At 42.9% G+C, this 26702-nt stretch overlaps 1 protein-coding gene across 1 annotated transcript in view; it reads right to left on the minus strand.

The window, feature by feature from the left end:
- LOC132385055 (zinc finger protein 385B-like) overlaps positions 1-26702 on the minus strand; it is a 53825-nt gene that overhangs the window by 18239 nt on the left and 8884 nt on the right. The gene's annotated exons all lie outside the window — the stretch shown is intronic.

Raw genomic sequence — 26702 nt, forward strand, 5'->3', positions numbered from 1 at the left:
CCAAGGGGCATCCGACTTCCCTCACGGACTCTGTCCCTTACACATCAGTGATTGAAATAAAACCTGCTTTCACGAGGATAGACTCTCAGAAAGCAGCAGGCCCAGATGGAGTAAATGGACAGGTTCTGAAATCCTGCCCAATCAACTCGCAATTGTCTTCACTGATATCTTTGACTTCTCACTTTGACAGGCTACTATCCATATATCTTTCAAGGAAACTTCCATCGTTTCCAGTACAAGAATAGTAAAGTATCCTGACCAGTAGCTCCTACATTGACCATAATGTAGTGCTTTGAGGGATTGGTAATGGCCTGCATCAGCACCTACTTCCCAGACCATTGAGACCCTATAAAATAAAGGCAGGAAAGATAGGTCTGCTCTAACTCAAACTACAAGTTTAGAGATGATGCCACTGTCGTGGGCCATACCTTAAATAACGACGTCAGATTACAGAAAGAAGCTGAGTAATATAGCGGTATGACAGTAAATGTTCCCTCAATGTTAGCAAAACAAAAGAGTTTCAGGAAGTGGGGTGAAGGTGTTGTGCATACTGCTGTTGACATCACCAATACCCTCTCCTGGTCCAACAACATTGATGGACCAACACTTGACCAGGGGCCAACACACCTACTTCCTTAGGATGCTAAAGAAATCCAATGTTACCCATTGACCCTCACCAATTATTTTATAGATATACCTCAGAAAGAGTCCTAGACCCAGAGGCATCACTGGGTGGTGTGGCAACTGCTCTCCCTGTGACTGTAAGAAACTGCAGAGAGTTGTGGGCACAACTCAGGTCACAGAAAGCAGCCTCCACTCCATGAATGCTGTCTACATCTTGCTGCCTCAGTGAAGTAGCCAGCATAATCAAAGGCCCAACCACCCGAGACGTGCTCTCTTCTTCCCCCTCACACTGGGCAAAAGAAACAAAACCCTGAAAACATGTACCACCAGGATCGAGAACAGCTTCTATCCTGCTGTTATAAGAGTTTTGAACTGTCCTTAGTACAATAAAGATGGACTCTTGAACTTACAATCTATCTTGTTATAGAGTGTGCACATCATTGTCTGCCTGCACCACACTCTCTCTGTAACTGCAAAGCTTTATTCTTCATTCTGTTGTTTTTCCCTCGTACTACCTCGATGTACTGACATGTGGAAAGATCTGTATGGATGGCATGCAAAACAATATTTTACACTGTACATGTGACAATAATGAACCACTTTATCAGTCTAGGTTCACAGAGGACACCATCTCACTTGCATTCCATTCAGCTCCAGATCACCTTGACAATAAGATGCCAGGATATTATTTATTGGTGCCGATCAGTTTAAGATGGCACAACAGAACGTGTTCGACAGCTTCTGGTAGTCAAAAAGATAAGAAATCCAACTAAAAAATCACTAAAAATACCTTTCCTCTGGTAAAATTGTGTTAAATTATCGCCGCAAACAGTGAAGGGACAAGGATGGCAAGGCGAGTTCAGGGGCTGTGCCGAGATGGTGTGCTACAGAGTCGTTGTAGATGGAGTTTCTGATGCCCGTATAGCTGGCCTGAGTGCATCAAAAGGAGATTCAGTGCCCATACAATTGGCTTGGGTATGAGGTTGAATCGCTCTGGGTGCTGAGCTGATCGGAAGAGCTTGACAGTGGCTTCAGGCTGGGCAATGGTATCTGGGCCATGAGCCAGTCACAAGGCGACGTGGTCTAGGCCCGGTACCTGGGTCCCAGTGCGAGGTACAATACGCTGTTTAGACAAGTTAAACACTGGACCAGATCTGTGGCAAGAGTTGATTTCACTTGCTCTCCAGAACCTTTTGCTGTTCCGTCATTGGGGCAATTTCAATGCCAGCCCAGATAGACTGAAAAGACAGGGTGGCAGGATCCAAGGCGAGAGCCATTCTCCACGATGGTCACTCCTCTCTTTAAGCAAGCAAATCTCAAGGTTGTATAATTTTATACATTCTTTGATAATAAATGAATCCTGATCACAACTCAACCTTCAACACTATAATACCAAATAAGTTCATCGCTAAGCTCTTGAATTTTAGACGTCTCCTCCATCTGCTTCATGACTTCCTGATCAGTAGGCCTCAGTCAGCTCAAATTGGTCACAATGTTTCATCCACCCTGATCCTTGTTTGCCTGCTCCCCTGCTCTCCTCCCTGTATGCTCATGACCATTTGCCGTGTGCAGCACCAACTCGATGACACCACTGTTATGGGCTGGATCAGCAACAACAGGAAAGAGATTGAGAACCTTGTGTCCTGGTGTCAGACAATGACCTGGGTAACCATGTCACCAACAACTTCTCCTAGTCCCTCCATACCGACGAGTGATCAAGAAAGCACATCAGTGTGCGTTCTTCCTTAGCTATCTAAGCAGATTCAGCTTTTCCACGAGGATTCTCTCTAATGTCTATATCTGCACAATAGAAAGTACCCTGGTGGGTTACCTCTCAGTCTGGTATGGAAACTGTTCTGCTCTGAACCATTGGAATGTGCAGAGAGTGGTGAACACTGCCCAGCTATTGAAGGCTTGACACTTACTTCCATCTGGCCTGTTTTTCCAGTGCATTCCAGACAAGGATGTCTGCTTCCCTGGCCATTCCTTTCTCTCTCTTCTACTTTCCGGCAGGGGTGTATGGGGTGGTTTGGTCCTGACTAAATATCAGGAAATGCCAAAAGTGATTATATAGCTTCTCCTACCCAAGACAACTCCGCCTTCACATAGGACTTAGGTCCGGGTGTGCCCTGTCTCGCTAAAGGAGCTCTGTCTATGGTGAATGTTTGGTGCCAAAAAAAAAACAGATTAATGGTGGTGGTGTCACCTAAAATCACTTAAGTCTCCGGCAGCAGGGAGATGGATTCCAAGCTTTGGTGGAGGATTGTCTTTGTACAACAACAGCAAAGGTTGGGCGACGTCTAGTGCACGATCCCCAATTGGGACATCAGTAGAGGTCAAATGCTCCAGTTAGATGAGCACTGCAGCAACAGAAGGCAACAGCGAATGACTGTTGAAATTTCTGCCTAGTCAATCGTGGAAAGAAACAAAAGAAGGAAAGCAGACAACAGCGTGAATGAAGTCGATTCTAATCAACAGAACAACACCTCGTTCAGTAGGGGTAGTCATGTGCTGCAGGTGACACCAGACCGTCATCCAGGGACTGTAAGCAATAGGGAAAGGCTCAGGGTTGCAACATGGAACATCCATACACTTTACCAGAAAGGGAAGTTGGACAACACATTAAATGAAATGAAAAGGTTAGAAGCTGATATCTTAGGCCTGTCAGAAATTAGATGGACCAACAGTGGCAAATTCACTAAGAATAGTTCTCTGATATTGTATTCTGGAGATCAACAGCATATGTATGCAGTTGGAATTATTTTAAACAAATAAGTACCAAAATGTCTTATAGGATATTGAGCGATATCTGACCTGCTGCTTTTAGTTAAATTAAGGGATAATCCTTTTAACATTAGCATAATCCATGCCTATGCACCAACAAATGCTGCAGATGAAGAGGATATCAGCAAGTTTTATGAAGATCTCGACAGTGCTTATGAGCAATGTAAATCTCAGGATATAAAACTAGTCATGGGAAAGTTTAACTCCAAAGCTAGACAGGAAAGGGTTGATAACATCACAGGACCTTTTGGATTAGGGGAGAAAAATGAAAATGGAGAAAGGTTTACTGATTGGTGTGTCAGAAACAACCAAGTGATCACCAATACTTGGTATAAAAACCATCCATGTCGATTGTGTACTTGGATTAGCCCTGGAGATAGAACAAGGAATCAAATAGATTTCATTACCATCAATGAATGCTTTAGAAATAATATCATAAATTCTAAAGCCTACCCAGGAGCAGACTGTGGTTCAGATCACCATCCAGTAATAGCTACCATCAAAACAAAATTAAAGAAACTGAAACTTGGAAAAAAGAGAACGTATATGTTGGGAGAATTTGAAAATGATAGCATACTTAAGCAACAATTCAAAACAGCTGTAGAAGAACACCTCAACAAAAATGAAACAACACCTATTTGGGACAGATTTAAATGTGCTATACAGCAATCAGCATGGGAGATAATCCCAGTACAAGAAATCCAACACACCAACAAGGGGTGGATAACCCAAGAAATTCTAGATCTGATGGAACAAAGAAGGTTAGTGAAGAATAATGAAGTGCAATACAGAGAGCCAGACAATTGTGCAATATTGCAAAGGAAGAATGGCTGAATCAAAAATGCCATGAAGTAGAAGGCCATATTAACAACAGTAAAGAAATGCACAAGAAAATTAAGGAAATTACTGGAATTAAGAAAACCTCCTCTACAGGATGCATAAGATCAGCAGATGGATCCAGATGAAGTATGTGAGAGATATAGAGCAGCTTTTTGAAGATAATAGAGGGGAACCCCCTGTGGTGAACTACATATACCCGTCTGGACACCCCCCCCCCCACTGACTGCTCCTGTGGCTCCTCCCACAGACCCCTGTATAAAGGCGATTGGAGGCACTGCTCCTTCCTCAGTCTCCAGGATTTTGTGTGGTGGTCGCTTGCTGCTTGTGCTTTCTTCCAGCCAATAAAAGCCTACCTTAACTCACGTCTCCGAGAGTTATTGATGGTGCATCAATCCCAGATATTAAACACCCTAATTCTGGCCCACCTATTAGCAAAGAATAAATAACTAACGTAATGAAAAGCATGAAACACGGTAAAGCCATTGGACCTTATGAAATTTCAGTGGAAATGATACAAGCCCTAGAAGATCTGGGCATAGATATTCTTTTTGAACTGTTCAATGGCATTTATGAGTCTGGTGTATTGCCTGACGATCTCTTGAAATCAGTGTTTATAACTCTGCCAAAAATTCCTGGAACTATTGACTACGAAAATTATTGAACAATCAGTCTTATGAGTCACATAATAAAGATTTTGTTGAAAATTGTTCTGAGTCGAATTAAAAACAAATTAAGGCCAGAAACTTCTAAACTGCAATATGGGTTTATTGAGGATAGAGGAACTAGGAATGCAATTTTCATACTAAGAATGCTTTCAGAAAGGGCAATTGAATATCAAGATAATGTCTTTTTATGTTTTATGGATTTCACTAAAGCATCGACAAAGTGCATCATGAAAAATTATTTCAAATTCTCACTAAACTAAACATTGATGGAAGGAACCAACAACTGCTTCAAAATTTATATTGGAATCAAGCAGCAGCAGTAAAAATTTATGATAATATAAGCAGTTGGACTAAAATTCAAAGAGGAGTTAGAAGGGGATGTGTTGCGTCACCAGTATTATTTAATATCTAAAGTGAAATGATTTTCAGAGAAATAGAAGACCTGGATGGGATAAAAATTGGACGTGTTAACATCAACAATATAAGATATGTAGACGATAGCACCCTAATAGCAAGTGCTGCAGAAGACCTCCAAATCCTCCTTGACAAAGTAGTACAAACAAGTACAGATTTTGGTCTGACCATCAACTGTAAAAAAACCAAATGTACGGTAATATCAAAACAGCAGTATACTTCCAACTGCCAAATGTATATCGATAACCAAGAGATTGAACAAAAGACCAGCTTTAATTACCTTGGTAGCTTTATATCACAAGATTCTAGAAGTAAAGTAGAAATAAGAAGTATTGTCATTGCCAAAACCAGCTTCCAAAAAATGAAACCCATTTTTCCCAACAGACAACAAGGCTCAGGCTACTAAAATGCTACATCTGGTCAATCTTGCTGTGTGCTTCTGAAACATGGACTATAACACCAGAACTCCAAAGAAACTTAGAAGCAACGGAAATGTGGTTTCTTAGAAGGATACTGAAAATATCATATAGAGATAGTAACTAATGAGACAGTACTCCAACGTGCCCATACAAAAAGATCTTTAATGAGAACATAAAATAAGAGGAAACTTGATTTCCTGGGTGATGTCATCAGAAGGGGAGAAACAGAATGCCTTTCATTACAAGGCCGTATGCCTGGAAACGTGGAAGAGGAAGGCAAAGAAGAAAATATATGGGCACTGTGAAAGAACTAAAAGAACTAAATGTGTGGGATATCATTGACGCTGCAAGGGATCATTTAATGTGGAGAGCCATGATCGCACAAGCATGTAACGCGCAAGGCACATGAAGAGGAGAAGACGACCTTCCGGCAGAAGATACTGGTGTCTGGAGTACCAGACTCAAAAGCACTTCGGGGCTCAGACTTCAGGCTTTGAAACCAATGATATCCCTTTGATGTAAATCACATCCCTTTCCCTGTGGTGCTTCCACATTCCCGGGCTCTTAACTTCAACTCTCTTGGTTATTCTGCTATTGTCACTTAAGCACTTCTTTTTCCACTACTTCACATTACATTGCCATCGTTCCACCATTTTGTTGCTTTGTGCTTATCACTGTATTTATTGTTTACTCTGTAAGCTTCACAGGAGCAATCTATTTCTTAACAGGCTGATATACATGACAAACTACTCTGAAACTGGACATGGGATGAGTGTAGGATTAGTGGAAATGGGTGCTTGATGGATGGCACAGACTTGATGGGCTGAAAGGCCTATTTCCATGCTATGAGGATCCATGATTCTATTAAGTTTCCTATTACCATTGCTATGCCTGAGCCATAGTGCCATTGACCTGGCTATCACTGTTGTGCCCTGATAGGACATGCCCCCCACAAAAGTATCCAAAGGGATAGGATTGCTGCTAAGGGGAATGGCACTGTTAAGGAGCTGCAGATGGAGTTGGAAGCAGTCCAGGTCATCCAACTCACATCTACTGTGATGAAGTGCCTTGAGAGGCTGGTCACGACCAGAATCAACTGCTGCCTAAGCAGGGACCTGGATCCACTGCAATTTGCCAATTGCCACAATAGGTCTGGAGCAGATGAAATCTCACTGGCTCTCCACTCAGCCTGGAGCAGCTGGACAATAGCAATATCTATTTGCTGTTTATTGACTACAGCTCAGCGTTCAACACAATCATACCCTCAGTACTAACCAACAAGCTCCAAAAACTGGGCCTCTGTACCTTCCTCTTCAGGAGACCACAGTCAGTGTGGATCAGCAATAACATCTCCTTCTCGCTGACAATTAACACCGGAGCACCTCAGGGGTGTGTGCTTCACCCACTGCTCTACTCTCTCTACACCCATGACTGTGTGGCTAGACACAGCTCAAATCACATATATAAATATGCCGGTGACACGAGAATTTCAAATGGGGACGAGGAAGCTTACAGGAATGAGATAGACCAAATAATTGATTGTGGACTTCAGGAAAGGGAAGTCGAGAAAACACACACCTGTCCTCATCAGCGGTGGAAAGGGTGAACAATTTCAAGTTCCTGAGAGTCAACATCTCTGAATATCTATCTTGGGCCCAGCATATTGATGTAATTACTAAAAAGGCACGGCAGTGGCTATATTTCATTAGGGGTTTGAGGAGATTTGGTACGTCACAAAAGACCTGAGCAAATTTCTACAGAGGTACAGTGCAGAGAACTGGTTACATCTCCATCTGCTATGCAGGAATCACTGCACCAGATTGAAAAAAGCTGCAGAAAGTTACAAACACAGCCAGCTTCTGTTGACATTTCTGTAGCGCTGGGTTTTTATGGGAGGGGTTGCTTGCCCCATGTCCAACACTCCTGCTTTCGCAGTCAGGCTTGGGACCATCCATGGTGGAATTACATGTTTTGTTGCTATCTTTTTACAATACTTACTTAATTCTATTTTAGATATATTATATATTTCTTATTGTTGTTTTTATTATGTATTACAATGCTGCCACCAAACAACACATTTCATGACATATGCCAGTGATATTAAACCTGATTCTGATTCAAGATGCTGAGGCTATTGAAGACAAAAATTTCAGTGAGGGGGTCACAACTGAGGTGCAGGCTGCAGGTAAAAGTTGGTGACTATCAGGAATGGTAGAAAGGGTGGCTAGCTAGTCTCCGAAAAGACAGGTATACTGTTTTGGATACTGTTGGGGGCTGTTCATTCAGGAGTAAGCACCAAAGTATTCAGGTCTGTGACACCTGGACCAATTTTGAAGCTCAGTTGGCATCAAGGCGGACAGGACTATAGTGATAGGGGACTCTACAGTTGTGGGTGGGGGGGGGGATGATGGCAAAAAGCAAGTTCCATGGCCACAGGAGAGACTCCAAGTTGATGTCAGGGTCAAGGACATCTCTGACTGGCTGCAGAACACCTCCAAGGTCGAGGGTAAGCAGCCAGAGGTTGTGGTGAACATTGGCACAAATAACATACTGTAGAAACAGAAAGGTTTCAGATTCTGCAGTGTGAATATAGGGAGTATGAGAAGAGATTAAGTGGCAGGATTTCAAGGTTAGTGATCTCTAGATTATTCCCAGTGCCATGAGCTAGTGAAAGCAAAAATAGGAAGATATGGCAGATGAATGTATGGCTGAAGAGTTGGTGCATGGGCAGAGATTTGGTTTTATGGACCATTAGGATGTCTCGAAACATTCAAAAGCTTCTACAGATATACTATGGAGAGCATTCTGACTGGCTACATCACCGTCGGCTATGGGAGAGGGGCTACTGCACAGGATTGAAGTAAGTTGTAAAGTTAGTCAGCTCCATCATTGGCACTAGCCTCCATAGTATTCAAGACATCTTCATGGAGCAGTGCTTCAGAAAGCCGGCTTCCATCATTAACGACCCCCACAACCCAGTACATGTCCTCTTCTCATTGCTACCAACAGGAAGGAGGTACAGAAACCTGAAGGCACTCACTCAGTGATTCAGCTTCTTTCCCTCTGCTATTTGATTTCTGAATGGACATTGAACCCATGAGCACTACCTCACCACTTCTTTTTATTTCTGTTTTTGCACTACTTATCTTAATTTAACTATTTAATATACATTTATATATACTTATTGTAATTCAGTTTTTATTATGTATTGCATTGTACTACTGCCACAAAGTTATCAAGTTTCATGACATATGCCAGTAATATTAAACCTGATTCTGATTCTTGGACAGAGATGACCTGTACAAGAGGGATGGGTTACACCTGAGAGCTGATTTGCTACTAGGCAGGTTTGAAACTTGATTTGCAGGGGATGGGATCCAGAGAAGCAATGAGGCTGGATGTTGAGATAGAATGTAGTGACAGTAATGACAAGACAGGCAACAGACATGGCAGGGAGTGAGGGAAGACCGGGCCAGTTTTAAATTAGTTATGGAAAGAGGCAGAACTGGTCTCTTGCTCTTCAAAACTCGACGAGCAGCCCGCATTTCGGTATCTCCAGGAACGGCTTAGAAGAAATGCACCTTCAGGGTGCGGCCTTGTGCAGCCCTATGAATGACGCAATTACTTGCCAATGTCACCGACTGAAGCACTGTGAGAGATTGAAACATCGAGACAGCAGGCACATCTGTCATTCCCCCCCTCCCCCAACGGTGAGAGAGAGTCTGCTGTTTCTGGTTGGGGGAACTTAAAATAAGTGATGCTGCAGATTGTAACATTGAACAGTTTGCTGTTGGCCTCTTCTCTCACGTTTGCAGAAGCCATATCTCTCTCACTCCCTCATCAGCGAGAGAGAGGCCTTGTTGAGATGTCAAGGTTTTGGGAGGAACAGTAGTTTTTGATGGACTACGGATCACAGCCTTTGGGGCCTTGCTATCGCTTGCGCGGTGGGTGCTGCGGGGGCCGATGTTTTTTGCTGGAACGAGTGGGGGGTGGATGGAGGGTTGATGCTTTGCTGCTGCTTGTGCATGGGAGGGGCAAGTGGGGCTTTGGGGTTCTAACATTTTCTGTCATTCATTCATTGAGGTTTTTTCTCTCTGTTTTGTGGATGTCTGTGAAGAGTAAGGATTTCAGGTTGACATCTGAACCTTGAGGACAAATTCACCTTCAGATCCAAACATCGTTGAGGCATTAAGTTCAAGATTCTACAAGTTACATTGCAGCTTTATAAAACCCTAGTTAGGCCACATTTGGAGTATAACATTCAGTTTTGGTTGCCCCATTACAGGAAGGATGCAGAGGCTCTGGGGAGGGTGCTGAAGACATTCACTGAGATGCTGCCTGGGTTGGCGAGCATGAGCTATAAGGAGACTTAGGCTGGATAAACTTAGGCTGTTTCCTTCTGAATAAAAGGGCCTGATACAAGTTTAAAAGGTGATGAGAGGCATAGAAAGAGTAGACAGCTGGTATTTTTTCCTGGGTTTGCAATGTCTAGTACTAAGTGGGGACAAGTTCAAAGGAGATATGCAGGTCACGTTTATTACACAGAGAATGACGGGGGAATTGGAGCGCACTGCCTCTAGAGGTGGTGGAGGCAGATACAATAGAGGCATCTGGGGGCTCTTAGATAGGTACAGGAGCGTGCAGAGAATGGAGAAATGTAGATATATGGACATTGTGCTTGGCAGAAAAGGTTAGTTTGGTTGTGCATTTAATGATTTGCTTGGCACATTGTGGGCTGAAAGGCTTGTTCTATGTTCTGTGACAGAACCTGATTAAAGTAGACTAGCAGGTGGTCTTCAATGGGTAAGTGAGTGTCATAGAGTCACACCACATGGAAACAGGCCCTTTGACCCAATGTGTCCATGCCGACATTGTTACCCAGCAAGCTAGTCCCACCTGCCTGAATTTGACCCATAGCCCTATAAACACCTTTTATCCCTGTATAGTACTTACCTGGAATAGCTTTGAAACTTTAATAATGTGCCTGCCAAAACCACTGTTTCTGGCAGCTCATTCAAAATACGCACAACCCTTTGCATGAAGAAGGAGCTGCCCCTGATGCCCCTTCTCTTGCCTTTGGTCATAAATCAATGGCCTCTTTTTTAGCAACACCTCCCTGGGAAGAAAAAGACGACGTGCTTTCACACAGTCTATGCCCCTCATGATCTATCAGGTCACCCCTCAATCTCCAATGTTCTAAGGAATAAAAGTCCTAGTCTATGCATCCACTCCTTGTAACTCTGGTCCTCAAGTCCAGGAAACATCCTAGTAAATCTTTTTATCACTTTTTCTAGTTTAGCAACATCTTTCCTAATGTCTAATACTCAAGGACAGGTATTTAATGTGATAGGAGATATGCAGGGCAAGCTTTTTGTACAGAGAGTGAGGGATGCCCTGAATGTGCTGCTAGGATGGTGGTGGAGGCAGATATGATAGAGGAGCTTAACAGCCTCTCAAGCACTTGAGCAGGCAGGGAATGTAATGTCATGTACAGATAGAAGGGATTAGGTGATAGAAAGAGACACCTGCATGGTATGTCGTCTCCCAGGTGCTAGAGTTAAGGGACATCTCAGACTGGGTCCACAACATTCTGAAAGAGGAGGGTGAACAGCTGGAAGTCGTGGTACATATTTGTACCAACAACATAGGTAGGTAAAGAGAGGAGATCCTGAAGAGAGAATATAGAGAATTAGGTATAAAGCTGAAAAGCAGGACCTCCAGGATAATAATTTCTTGATTGCCAATGCCAATGAGGGCAAGAAAAGGATGGTTTAGCAGATGAATGTGTGGCTGAAGAATTGGCACAGCGAGCAGATGGCTGGATCATTGGGGTCTCTTCTGGGGAAGATATGACCTGTACAAAAAGTGCAGGTTACACCTGAACCCAAGGGGACCAATATAATTGTGGGCAGGTTTGCTATAAATTGTTGGGCAGGGGTTTAAACTAACTTGGCAGGTGGGTGGGAAGCAGAATGACAGGGCTGAGGATGGGACAGTCAGTATACAAGTTTCCTGCAGTGTGTAGAGAGACAGCGAGGAAGGACAGGCAGATGATTGGGGAAATTTCAGTCAATAGGATGAGTTAAAGTGAAAAAGGGGACCAAAATCAAGAAGGGTGATGAATACAGGACTGATGCTGTTGTAATTGAATGCCCACAATATAGGGAATAAGGTAGATGATCATGTAGCGTAGTTAGAGATTGGCAGTATGACTGAGGGGATCACTGAGTCGTGGCTGAAGGAAGATTATAGTTGGGAGTTTAACACCCAAAGATACACATTAGATCAAAAGGACAGGAAGGTAGGGAGAGGGAATGAGGTGGTTCTGTTGGTAAAAAAATGAAATAAAAAGTGAAATAAAATGACCTAGGATCAGAAGATGTAGAATCCTTGTACACAGAGTTCAGAAACTGCAAGAGTAAATCAACCCTGATGGGAGTTACTTCATATACAGACCTTCAGTAGTACACAGGATGTGGGCTGCAGGTTACTATGGGAGATAGGAAAGGCATGTGTAAAGGCAATGTTGCGATAGTCATGGGGGATTTCAACAGGGAGGCAGATCGGAAAAATCAGGTTGGTGGTGGATCCCAATAGAGGAAATATGTAGAATGTCTACAAGATGGGTATTTTAGAGCAGATTGTGGTGAGTCCACTAGGGGAAAGGCAATTCTGGTTTGTGTGTTGTGTAATGAACCATATTTGATAGGAAGCTTAAGGTAAAGGAACCCTCAGGAGACAGTCATCATATGATATAATTCACCCGGTAGTTTGAGAAGGAAAAGATAAAATCAAATGTATCAGTATTACAGTGTAGTAAAGGGGTTTACAAAGGCACGAGAGAGGAGCTGGGCAAAGTAGATTGGAAAGGGACATTAGTGGGGATGAAAGCAGAGTAGTAATGGCTGGTATTTATGGGGGAAGTTCAGAAGGCACAGGAACAATACATTCCAAAGACGAAAAAGTACTCTAAAGTGAGGATGAGGCAAGTGTAGCTGACAAGGGAAGTCAAAAAAAGCATAAAAGCGAAATAAAGGGGATATATTATAGTAAAAATTAGTGGGAAGGCAGAGGATTGGGAAGCTTTTAAAAGCCAACAGAAGGCAACTAAAAAGGCAATAAAGAGAGAAAAAATGAAATATAAAGGTAAGCTAGCCAATAAAATGAAAGAGGATACTAACTTTTTTTTCAGATATCTAAAGGGTAAAAGAGAGACGAGAGTAGATATTGGACCACTGGAAACTGATGCTGGAGAGGTAGTAATGGGGACAAAGAAATGGCAGGCAAACTTATTAAGTATTTTGCATATGAATCTTCACTGTGGAAGACACCAGCAGCATGCCAGAAATGCGAAAATGTCAGGGAGCAGTTGCTTTTACGAGGGAGAAGGTGCTTGGGAAGCTAAAATGCATGAAGGTAGATAAGTCACCTGCACCAGATGGACGACACCCCAGGATTCTGAAAGAGGAGGCTGAAGAGATTCTGGAGGCATTAGTAATGATCTTTCAGGAATCACTAGACTCTGGAATGGTTCTAGAGGACTGGAAAATTGGAAATATTACTCCACTCTTTAAGAAGGGAGGGAGGCAGAAGAAAGGAAATTAAAGGCTGACTTCAGTGGTTGGAAAGAAGCTGGAGTCTATTATTAAGAATGATGTTTCAGGTTATTTGGAGGCACATAATAAAATAGTCAGCATAGTTTTCTAAAGGGGAAACCTTGCCTGACAAATATGTTGGAATTCTTTGAAGAAATGACAGGCAGTATTGACAAAGGAGAGCCAGTGGATGTTGCTTATTCTGGTTTTCAGAAGGCCTTTGTCAAGGTGCCACACATGAGGCTGCTTCACAAGGTAAGAGCCCATAGTATTACAGGAAAGATACAAGTATGGATAGAAGATTGGCTGACTGGCAAGAATAAAGAGGGCCTATTCTGGTTGGCTGCCAGAGACTAGTGGTGTTCTGCCAAGGTTGTTATCGGAACCACTTCTTTTCTTGTTATATGCCAACGACTTGGATGAAAGAATTGATGGCTTTGTGGCCGGGTTGTCAGACAATATGAAGATAGGTGGAGGTGCAATTAGTGTTGAGGAAGCAGGGTGTCTGCTGAATGACAAAATGGGAGAATGGGGAAAGAAGAATCAGATGGAATATAGTTAGGGAAGTATATAGTCATGCACTTTGGTAGAAGGAATAAGGCATAAACTATTTACTAAATGGGGAAAAATTCAAAAATCAAAGGGATTTGGCAGTCCTCGTGCAGGAATCCCTAAAGGTTGATTTACCGGTTGAGTTGGTTGTAAGGAAGGCAAATGCAATATTAGCATTCATATTAAGAAGACCAGAATACAAAAACAATAATGTAATGCTGAGGCTTTATTGGGAATTGGTCTGCACTTGAAGTATTGTGAGCAGTTTTTGGCTACTTACCAAAGAAAAGATGTACTGGCATTGGAGATAGTCCAGAGGAGGTTTGCGGGGATGAAAGGGTTAATATATGAGGAGCATTTGATGGCTCTGGGCCTGTACTCACTGGAGCTTAGTAGAATGAGGGAGAATCTCATTGAAACCTCTCGAAAATCAAAAGGCCTGGATTGAGTAGACCTGCAGAGGTTATTTCCTATAATGGGTGAGTCTAGGACTAGAGGGCACAGCCTCAGGATCCACCTAGGACAGAGACAAGGGAAAATTTCATTAGCCATAGGGTGGTGAATCTGTGTAATTCACTGGCACAGATGGCTGTGCAGGCCAAGTCACTGGGCGTATTTAAGGCAGAGGTTGATAGGTTCTTGATTAATTAAGGCATCAAAGGCTACGTGGAAAAGGGAGGAGAATGGGATTGAGACGGATAATAAATCAGCCATGATGGAACAGCGGAGCAGACTCGATGGGCCAAGTGGCCTAATTCTGCTCCTATGTCTTGTGGCCTGATGATCTAGGTGTTATTACCTTAATTAGTTTGGTACAACATTATGGGCCTGTTCCTGTGCTGTTTCTGTGCTCTGTATTCACAGCATTTATGTGAAGGCCAAGCCATTAAATATAATCAGGAACTATTTATTTTATTGAGAGGTACAGCACAGGAACAGGCCCTTCTGGCCCAAAGAGCCTGTGTGGCCCAATTACACCCATGTGACCAATTAACCTGTATGTCTTTGGAACATGGGAAGAAACTGGACAAGGTCATGGGGAGAATGTAAAAACTTGCTTCAGACAGTGGCGGTAATTGAACCCAGCCTGCTGGTGTTGTAATAATGTTACGCTAACCACTCCACTACCGTTTCGCCCTAATTATGTCAAGATACTTCCAAATGTTGAAGGTATTTCCTATGAAGGAGGTTGGGGCTGGTGGGAATGAGGTACAAGTGCTGACATACCCAATGCACACAGATGCACAAACAGTTTTCTCTCTCCCTCATTTCCCCCCTCCCCCTCTCCCCTTCTCTTTCTATCTCCCTTGCTTGTGCGCGTGTGCTCGCTCTGACTACACACAGCACTTACATTGTGTTACTCTTGTGGAACAGACTGCTCACCCTCACAACCACAAACATGGACAATGCACTCGCTCACCTGTACACTGCTCACGTTCACACGATTACCTCACGGACACATCGCACATGCTCACACACGTTATTCACACTCATACATTGCTTAGTGATCTTACACACAGAGCCGAAGAGTATGTTGCCCCTTCTGTATTTTATACAGCAGTTGATGTACATACACTGCATACTAACAGAAGAATATACAAAACACTCAAGCACATGCATAAACAGATAAAAAGGTGCATAATTTCATTCACAGAAAACAGATGGAAACACAAGTACTCAGCAGGGTGTACATGTAAATGCACCATCGAGCAAGCAAGCAGACAGTATATCTGACACCATATTGATTGTAAATCACTCAAATAAAGGACCATGTTAAAGCAAGTAAAAAGCAACTAAACTAGAAAATAGACACAAATCTACTGACTCAAGCAGTTGATAAACAAATATATTCACCGTCACCAGAAATGACAAATTATTGGAAACATGGCACCAGATCAGTAAATACGAAAATAGATACTTATAGACCACTGGATCACTCCACTTGGGGATGGTACTCTTAAACAAACACAATGACCTTGTGGTTCCAGCTACAGCTTTCTTGACTCCAAATTTCTTAAGTCAATGATCTTGTGATGATATGGAAGTATATTTCCTTGACAAATTGTACTGTTTTGTTAAAGTATTGATTTCCTGACCTTGAAGACTGATGACAACTTGCTCATGAAATCATAAAATCTTGAAAGCACAGAAGGAGGGGACTCACTTTCAAAGACTAGCCCCCTGCTCATGTCCATGGTTTCTATTTTCCAAGACTTTTTCCAGTTTAAGGCTGGTACTGAACCTGCCTCCTCTCTATTTACTGCCATTCTACTCCTCACCAAAGCACAGTGGCCTGAGACTGATTATCGCTGAAGTCAATTTGGAACTTCCACACTTGGATCACTAAAACATTTCCAATAAACAGGCTGACAGTAAAAATTTTTTTCCTATTTTAAACTAATAGAAGAAAAACTCTGTCTGTCTTCTGAATACCATAGGAAGGGCATCAAGCAAGTGAAACAACGGCATTGCAGAGTGTAAACTTACCCATCAACATGCTGAAAAAGCTGGGCTCTGAGTGAGCTGGGCACCAGGGCAGAGTGTGAATGGATCAGGATACAGTAATATCAAGCAGGTGGTATTCAGCTGCATCTAAACTACTTCATAAATGCTGATAGGTCACACCCTCGGGCGGCAGCAATTGGCTAAAGTACTTGAAAGAACAAAACAAAAGCAGGACTGACAGCAGATCAGCGAAGTCCTGCAGCGACCAACAGCTTTTTCAGTTACTGAACCCTTCCACATTCTCACACACATATTTCAATCGATTCTCTGATCATTTATGGCACAAGTGTCCCAACAAGCTCTGAAAGTGAGGGCAGTCTGGCCACCCAGACTGCTCCTCGCTGGTGCACAATATCACCCGTATTGCGCAGTGTTGAACAATGTCAGCAAATACAAAACAACCAAATAACCAGATGAGGTGATCCCCATCACAATTTAAAAATTATTTAAAGGAAACACCAAAAACAAATTTCAAATTGGTGTTTTGTTGAAGATAGAGAATGACTAGTTAACCCTCTCTCCTATCTGATTTATCTTCTCTCGTTACATGGTTTTTCATAAGATACAGGAGCAGAATTAGGCCATTTGGCCCATTGGGTCTGATCCACAATTTCATCATGGCTGATCTATTTCCTTCTCAGCCCCAACCTCCTGCCTTCTCCCCATATCCCTTATGCCCTGACCAATCAAGGATCTATCAACCTCTGCGTTAAATATATCCAACAACAACCCCCACAGCCACCTGTGGCAACAAACTCCACAGGTTCACCGCTCCTTTTCTAAAGAAATTCCTCCGCATCTCTGTTCTAAAAGGACACCCCTCTATTCTGAGACAGTGTCCTCTGGTCTTAGACTCCCCACCATAGGAAACATCCTCTCCACATCACCTCTATCAAGGTCTTTCAACATTCGATAAATTTCAGTGAGGTCACCCTTCATTCTTCTAAATTTCATGAAGTATAGACCCAGAGCCATCAAACATTCTTCATGTGACAAGACATTCAATCCTGGAATCATTTTCATGAACCTTCTTTGAACCCTCTCCAATGTCAGCACATCCTTTCTAAGATAAGGGAAGACACAGGGCCCAAAACTGCTCACAATACTCAAAGTGAGGCCTCACCAGTGCTTTATAAAGACTCAACATTACATCCTTGCTTTTATATTCTAGTCCTCTCAAAATGAATGGATTTGCCTTCCTCATCACAGGCTCATTCTGCAAATTAACCTTTAGGGACTCCTGCACAAGGACTCACAAGTCCCTTTGCACCTCAGATTTTTTAATTTTCTCCCCACTTAGAAAACAGTCTACCATTTTACTTCTTCTACCAAAGTGCATGACAATACACTTCCCAACACTGTATACAGTGACATATATGTACTTTGATAATAAATTTACTCTGAACTTTGAACTTCCTATTCCAGAATATCAGAGATGTCCTCCTTCTTCAAAGAATAGGGTTTCCCTTCCACCACCGATGCTCCCCTCATCTCCTCTATTTTCTACACAAATGCCTTCATCCCCTCTTTCTGCCACTATAACAGGGATAGGGTTCCCCTTGTCCTCACCTACTATGCCATGAGCCTCCATGTATAGCAAATCTTTCTTCATAACTTTTGCCATCAAGAATGGGATCATACCACTAAGCATATCTTTGCCCCCACCACGATCCCCATTCTCAGATTTCTGCAGGGATCACTCTCTACCTGACTCCCTTGTCCAGTCATGCCTCCCCACTGATCTCCCACCTGGCACTTATCCCTGAAAGTGGGATGTCCTACACTCATCACCCTGAGAGATGGGGGTCCTTAATGATGGATGCCGGCTTTTCAAGGCATGGCCTTTTGAATTTGTCCTCAATGCCGGTGAGGTTAGTGCCACGATGGATCTAACTGAGTCTACAACTTCCTGCAGCTTTTTCCGATTCTGTGCAGTGGTCCCCACATACCAGATAGCGATGCAACCAGTTAGAATATTCTCGATGGTACATCTGTGTAAATTTGCAAAAGTCTTAGATGACATACCAAGTTTCCTCAAAGTCTTGATGAAATATAGCTATTGTCATATGTTCTTTGTAATTGTATCAATATGTTGAGCCAAAGATAGATCTTCTGATATGTTGACATCCAAGAATTTGAAACTGCTCACCCTTTCCATTGCTGATCCTTCAATGAGGACTGGTGAGTGCTCCCTCAAATTACCCTTCCTGAAGTCCACAATTAATCTCTTGGTCTTACTGTTGGTGAGTGCAAGGTTATTGCAAAACCACTCAACCAGCTGATCTATGTCATTCCTGTACGCCACTTCATCAGCATCTGAGATTCTGCCAACAATAAACACAAGTGTTTCTACAGGTGCTGGAAATTCAAAGCAACAGATACAAAATGCTGGACGAACTCAGCAGGTCAGGCAGCATCTATGGAAATGAATAAACAGTCAACATTTTGGGATGAGACCCTTCTTCAGGACTGGAATGGAAAATAGGAAGACGCCAAAGTAAAAAGGGGAGGGGTGGGGAAAGAGGCTAGTTGGAAGGTGATAGATGAAGCCAGGTGGGTGGGAAAGGTAAAGGGCTGGAGAGGAAGGTATCTGATAGGAGAGGTGAGTGGATCATGGAAGACAGGGAAAAATAAGGAGCACCAGGGGGAGGTGGTAGGCAGGTGACAAGAGGAATAAAAAGACCAAAGTGAGGAAGAGAAGAAGACTGAAGGGGGAGCGAGAAAAAAATTACCAGAAGGAGTAATCAATGTTGAGGTTGAAGACTATCTAAATGGAATATGAGGTGTTTGTTTATTTATTTATTGAGATACAGAAAAGGCCCTTCCAGCACTTTGAGTCACGCTGCCGAGCAATCCCCCAATTTAATCCTAGCATGATCATGGAACAACTTATAATGACCAATTAACCTAGCAACTGGTATGTCTTTGGACTGTGGGAGGAAACCAGAGTACCTGGAGGAAACTCACACGGTCACAGAGAGAACGTACAAACTCTTTACAGGCAGCAGCTGGAATTGAACCCGGGTCGCCTGCACTGCAAAGCATTGTACTAACCACTTTGCTACCGTGACGCTACCATGTTGCTCCTCTACCCTGAGACTGGCTTAATCGTGGCAACGGAAGAGGCCATGGACCAGAATGTCGGAATGGGAATGGGAATAGAAATTAAAATGGTTGGCCATGATGAAATTTCACTTTTGGTAGATGGAGTGGAGGTGCTTGATAAAACGGACCCCAATTTACGTCAGGTCTCACCAAAATAGAGGAGACCATATTGGGAGCACCAGATACAATTGACGACCTCAAGTCAAGTCACTTTTTTTTATTGTCATTTCGACCATAACTTGCTGGTACAGTACACAGTAAAAACGAGACAACGTTTTTTCAGGACCATGGTGCTACATGAAACAGAACAAAAACTACACTGAACTACATAAAACAACACAAGAAACTACACTAGACTACTAGTCCTCAACAGGTATCCACCAACAATAGTTTTGTAATCAGCAAATTTATAGATGGCATTTGGGCTGGGCCTAGCCACATAGTTGTGTGTTTAGAGAGCGTAGAAAAGTGGGCTAAGCTCACATCCCTGAGGTGCACCAGTGTTGATTGTCAGCGAGGAAGAGATGTTATTTCCAATCCACACTGATTGTGGTCACCTGATGAGGAGGTACAGAAGCCCAAATTTTTGAGCTTGTTACTAGAACTGAGGGTATGATTCTGTTGAACAGTGAGCTGGAATCAATAAATATCAGCCAGTCATAGGTATTGCTATTGTCCAGGTCATCCAAGGCCAAGTGAAGAACCAGTGAGATTGCATTCACTGTAGACCTATTGTGATGATATGCAGATTACAGCAGGTCCAGGTCCTTGCTTAGGCAAGAGCTGATTCTGGCCGTGACCAACCTCTCAAAGCAGTTTTTTATTGAACTGGGCAATTGGGCAGTAGTCATTGAGGCAGCTCACCCTGCTCTTCTTGGGCTCTGGTATGAATGTGCCCTCCTGAAGCAGTTGGGAATCTCCAACTGCAGCACTGAGAGATTGATGATGACCTTGAACACTCCCACCGGTTGGTTGACACAGGTGCCCTATGAGGTACACCATCAGGGCCTGATACCTTGTGAGGGTTCACCCTCTTGAAAGATGTTCTGGCATCAGCCTCTGAGACAGATCACAGGATCACCAGATGCAGCAGGGATTTGCACAGGTATGGTTTTATTCTCCCATTCAAAACGTGCATGAAAGGCATTGTGCTCATCTGGGAGTGAAGCATCACAGCCATTCACGATGCTAGATTTTGGCTTGTAGGAAGTAATGGCCTGCAAACCTGCCAGAGTTGATATGCGTCTAATTCTGTCTCCAACTTAAATCAGAATTGTTTCATTGCTTTTAAAATAGCCTTCCATAGATAGCCTTCCTAGACTTCTTGTATAGTTCTGGATCACTGATCTTGACTACCACAGAACAAGCCATCAGCAGACTATGAATCTCCTGGTTCAACCACAGCTTTTGGCTTAGGTATGGCTTGTTTTCAAAGGTACACACTCATCCACACAGGTCTTGATGAAGTTGGTCACAACTATGGCGTATTCATTCGTATTCAAAGATAAATTCCTGAATATTGTCCAGTCCACCAACTCAAAGCAGTCCTGTCAGTGCTCCGTGATCTCCCTCGACCATACCTTCTCTAGACTCTGTTTGTACGCTGGAAGTAGAAGTACAACCAAGTGAGCGGACCTTCCGAAGTGCGGGTGTGGAATGGCATGGTAAGCATTTTTGATGGTGTTGTAACAGTTGTCAAGTGTGTTGGCTCCTCGGGTTCCACAGGTACCATATGTTAGTGATAGTTGTTCAGAGACTTCCTTAAAATGGCCTGGTTGAAATCTCCCTCAAGGACAGGGAAGACATCTGGGTGCACTGTTTTGTGACCACTGATTAAGTTGGCCAGAGGTGAAATGTACACCACTGCTACCAGGATGATGGATGGTGGGGGGGGGGGGGGGGCATGTGATGCTTTTGTGTGTGGGAGAGAGGAGAGTGTTTGTGGGGTTCTGATGTTTTCCTGTCTTTCATCCTTGGAGTTTTTCCTCTGTTTCGTGGATGTCTGCAAAGAGTAAGAATTTCATGTTGTATACTGTATACATTCTGATATATTAAATTGGACCATTGAGAGAAACTCCCTCAGCAGATAACATGGACGCTAGATGGTTCAGGTCAAATGAGCAGGACTGAGACAGAACCGTCATGTCTGTGCACCATGATGAGCTAATCATAAAGCATACTCCACCTCCTTTACCTTTAACAGACTCAGTTGTCCTGTTTTGCGGAGAATGATGAAGCTATCAGGCATTGCACCTGAAATGGTGGGGGTGAGCCACGTTTCCGTGAGGCAATATACACAGCAGTCCCTGATGCTCTTCCAGTATCTTGCTCAAAAGTCTTCAATTTTATTTTGCAAAGACGGTATGTTCACCAGCAAGATAGTCGAGAGTAGGGTTCTATGACCTCTGCATTTCAATTGTACCTGTGGACCAGTTCATTTTCCACAATTCCATTTTCTTAAAGGGAAACTGCACTTGTGACCTAAGTCTGCAGTCTGGGATCCACTGTCTTTGAGGGTTGATAGATTTTTTAAAAGTCTTATAACAATGTTGCTTACTGAAATACCCATGGCTGTGACTGTGAATTTCAGCTGCAGTAGTCCTAAATGGGAATATTTAATGACTCCCTTCAGAGCTGCATGCAAAGAGTCGCCATTCCTCAGCGTCATCTTGTATCACTCATGTTGACGGGGTGGGGAGAGGCATTTTACAGGGTCTGAGCAGCCTGGGATTTCACATGCAGGCATCACTGAAAATGGCAGGAACTCTAAGAGAATGCATGTGGAGTCTTAGGATTAATATGTCGGGATACCGGGTACAAAAACAGAGAAGCTGAGCCTTCATTAAGCCCTGGTTTGGCCAAGAATAAAATTTCTTGATGGCATGCAGAGAAAGATCCCAGCAATGAGGGATTTTAGCTGTAAGATTAGGCTGAGAATCTGGAGTTATAAGACCATAAGATACAAGAGCAGAATTAAGCCATTTGGCCCATCAAGTCTGCTCTGTCAATTCATCATGGCTGATCCATTTCCCTCTGAACCCCATTCTCCTGCCTTCTCCCCTTATCATTTTATGCTCTGACCAATCAAGAATCTATCAACCTCTGCCTTAAATATTCCCAGTGACTTGACCTCCACAGCTGCCTGTTGCAACAAAATCCACAGATTCACCACTCTCTGGCTAAAGAAATTCCTCCTCATCTCTGTTCTAAATGGACGGGTCTTTATGCTGAGGCTGTGTCCTCTGTTCGTCGACTCCCCCACCATAGAAAACATCCTCTTCAGATCCACTCTATTTGAGGCCTTTCAACATTCGACAGTTATCAATGAGATCCCCTCTCATTCTTCTGAATTCCAGTGAGTAGGGGCCCAGAGCCAACTAACACTCCTCATATAACAAGGCTTTCAATCCCGGGATCGTTTTTGTGAACCTCTTTTGAACCCTCTCCAATGTCAACACATCCTTTCTTAGGTAAGGGGCCCAAATCTGCTGACAGTACTCCAAGTGAGGCCTCACCAGTGCCATATAAAGCCTCAACATTACATCCTTGCTTTTATATTCTAGTCCTCTCAAAATGAAAGCTAACATTGCATGTGCCTTCCTCACCACAGACTCAACCTGCAAGTTATATTCCTAATGGCAAAGCGCTTCAAGGGAAGATTTGATTGAGTTGTCAGTGGTTCTGACAGAAGATAGACAAAGAAATGTAACTTCTGTCAGTTTACGTTACAGGTTTGAGGCTACAGGCTAGAGGTACCGGGTGTGTGAAGCAGAACTGCTTACACAGTAAGTGGTGCTGATCTGGAACTGTCTGTGGACAAAAGTGCTGGAAGTGGAAACAATCAAACCTTTCTAAAGGAAGTTGGATGAGTCTACGAAGGAAAGAGGCTATGGGCCACAATTAGGTAGAAAGGCATTGCCTTCCAGGAAGCGTGACTCACATTGGGTATAAATGGCTTCTCCTGGAAGGTGCTGACAACACATTGGAGAGTTTCCACAAAAGCAGCTTCTGCTCAGTGCAAAGCTGAGCAATTTAGGAAGGAGGGAATTTCTAATATTAGTCATCTCATTCCAAAATGTACAGCTGCTGTTATAGTTTCTTCAACTTGTAGTTCCATTTTCACCCTGCATCAGTGGTAAACAAAGTTATTTTCCAGTGGCGGTGCTTGGTAAATGGCCAGCTTGATCTGTTTATTTGTTAAATACCATTACCTGAATAAGAAATTGAGATAGCAAGTGACTTTAGATGAGTGCAACCCTGGAAACAGGGCATTCAGCCCATCTGGTCCATGCCGACTGTATCGCTCAGCAAACTAATCCCATCTGCCATGCTAAGAAGAGAACTTAACATAGAACATAGAACAGTACAGTACAGGCCTATTGGCCCACAATGTTTAACCTACTCTAAGATCAATATAATCCTTTCCTCTCACATAGTCCTCCATTTTTCTATCATCCATATGCTTATCTAAGAGCTTCGTAAATGCCCACAATATATCTGCCTCTGCCATCACCCTGGCAGGATGTTCCACACATCTACCACTCTCTGTGTAAAGAATTTACCTCTGGAAAACTTAATTCTGCTCCTATGTCTTGTGGTCTTATAGTCTTGTGTACATCCCCCTTATACTTTCTTCTAATCACCTTAAAATATTGCTCCTTGGTATTAGCCATTTTCGTCCTGGAAAAGAATCTCTGGCTGTCCATTTGATCTATCATCTTGTACATCTCTATCAAGTCACCTCTCATCTTTCTTCACTCAAAAGACCTAACATGCCCAGCATATCCTCATAAGGTGTGTTCTCTAGTCCAGGCAGTGTCATGGTCAATCTCCCAGAACTAAACACAATATTCCAAATGTGGTCAAACCAGGATTTTATAGAGCTGCAAATTTACCTCATGGCTATTGAACTCAATCCCCTGACACATCATACATCTTCTTATCAACCCTATTAACTTGAGCAGCAACTTTGAGTGATCTATGAACAAAGTCCCTGAAGATCCTTATGTTCCTCCGCACTGCCAAGAATCCTGCCATTATATTGTGCCTTCATATTTGACCTTCCAAAATGAATTGCTTCATACTTTTCCAAGTTGAACTCCATCTGCCACTTCTCAGCCCTGCATTCTGTCAATGTCCCATTGTAAACTACAACCTCCTAAACTATCCACAACATCACTAACATTCATGTCATCTGAAAACTTTTCCCTCCCTCATCCAAGTCACTTATAAAGGTTGCTAAGAGCAAAGGTCACAGAACACATCCCTGTGGAACACCACTGGTTACTGACCTCCAGGCAGAATATGCTCCATTTACAACTATCCTCCGACTTCTATGAGTATGCCAACTCTGTATCCACACAGCTAAGTTTCCCTGGATCCCACGCCTCCTGACTTTCTGAATGAACCTACCATAGGGAACCTTATCAAACACATTACTAAAATCCAATTACAGCACATCCGCTCTCTGTCTTCATCCATATGTTCTGTCACACCCTCAAAGAATTCAGTCAGGCTCATGAGGCACAACCGGACCCTCACAAAGCTATGCTGACTATCCTTAATCAAACTTCTCCAAATGCTCATAATTCTTTTCTTTAAGAATCTTATCTAATAATTTGTCCACCACTGAGGAAACCACACTGGCCTATAATTCCCAGGGATTTTCCTACTCCAATTCTTGGACAAAGGAATAACATTTGCCACCCTCCAATCATCTGTTACTACACCTTTGGCCAGATAGGTTGATTTCTATGGTGTACTGATAAAAGCTGGTGAGGGTCAATAGTCGCATGGCAAATTTCTTTAGCCTCCTGATGAACTAAAGGTATTGGTAAGCTTTCTTTGCTGTGATGGCTGCATAATTGGACTAGGACAAGCCTAGACAATGGTTCCACCTCTAGGACCACTGCTTTTTGTTATTTTACATTCTGAACATGGATGTGCTGATGAAATATGAAAATTTGCAGCTGATGCCAAAATTAAGACTGTGCTTGTTCTTCAGAATGGACAGACACATGGCAGAACAACGGTGAAATGATACATCTGGCAGGTCAAATGAAGAGAGACAATATAGTAAATAGTACTGTAGGGACTGATGTGTGTGTATGTGTGTGTAGTGGGATCTCTCAAGGGATTTTGGTATCTGACCTTCAGACCTATTTGTTTTGCACCTGTTGTATCAAATTGCACATTGAATTATCCCAGCTATTATTAATTCAGCAGAGGCAGTGTTGTGTTCAATGGTTTATGTGCTAATTGGCTATCCAGCCCTATTGTAAACTCAGCGAGCATGGTTTTAATGGATGTAATGATGATGGGAAGAAACTTAAACCCGCTCATTTCAGCAGCTGCACACCTACTTTCACAAGTAGATTTCAATTCCATCTACCATAAAGTCAAATACTCCCCCACAGGTACTCACAGACAGATCACTTCCTACAACCCACAACTTTGCCTGCAGGATGGGGAAACAAAGGTTTACAATGCCCCAAAACATCCTTAAGACAAAGAAGTCATTCAAAGTTCAAAGTAAATTTATTATCAAAGTACAGATATGTATACTGCCTGGAGATTAATTTTCCTTCAGGTATTTACAGTAAAATAAAGAAATCCAGTAGAATTTATGAAATACTGTACATAAACAAAGACTGACAAACAACCAATTTGCAAAAGAAGACAAAGTGATACTGAGAATGAGTGGCATAGAGTCCTTGAAAGTGAGTCGGAAGGAATTTAATAAAGACAAAGATGAGGTGCTGCACTTTGGGAGGACAAACCGGGTTAGGAATAACATGGTGAGCGGTAGGACACAGAGGAGTGCAGTATTGCTGGGTCTGGGCAGAATAGTTCAGCATGGACGAGATAAAATGTGATTGTGCTGGACTGAGTGCCGAGGAGGTTCATCAGGACGGTACCTGGATTAGAAGGATTTTGATACGCGGAGAGACTGGACTCTTTTTCACAGGAGTCTGTAAGGTTATTTCAAAGAAATATGTAAAATTATAAGAGACAGAGATAGAGGAGATAGTCCAAATCCTTATTCCATGGTATCCGTATCTAAAACCAGGAGGGCATTGGTTTAATGTGAAAGGGAGGACATTTAAGACCGTAAGATCTAGGAGCAGAATTTGACCATTTGGCACATTGAGTCTGCTCTGCCATTTCATTATGATTGATCCATTTTCCCTCTTAGCCTC

The sequence above is a fragment of the Hypanus sabinus genome, chromosome X2, assembly GCF_030144855.1.
Source record: "Hypanus sabinus isolate sHypSab1 chromosome X2, sHypSab1.hap1, whole genome shotgun sequence".
Lineage (NCBI taxonomy): Eukaryota > Metazoa > Chordata > Chondrichthyes > Myliobatiformes > Dasyatidae > Hypanus > Hypanus sabinus.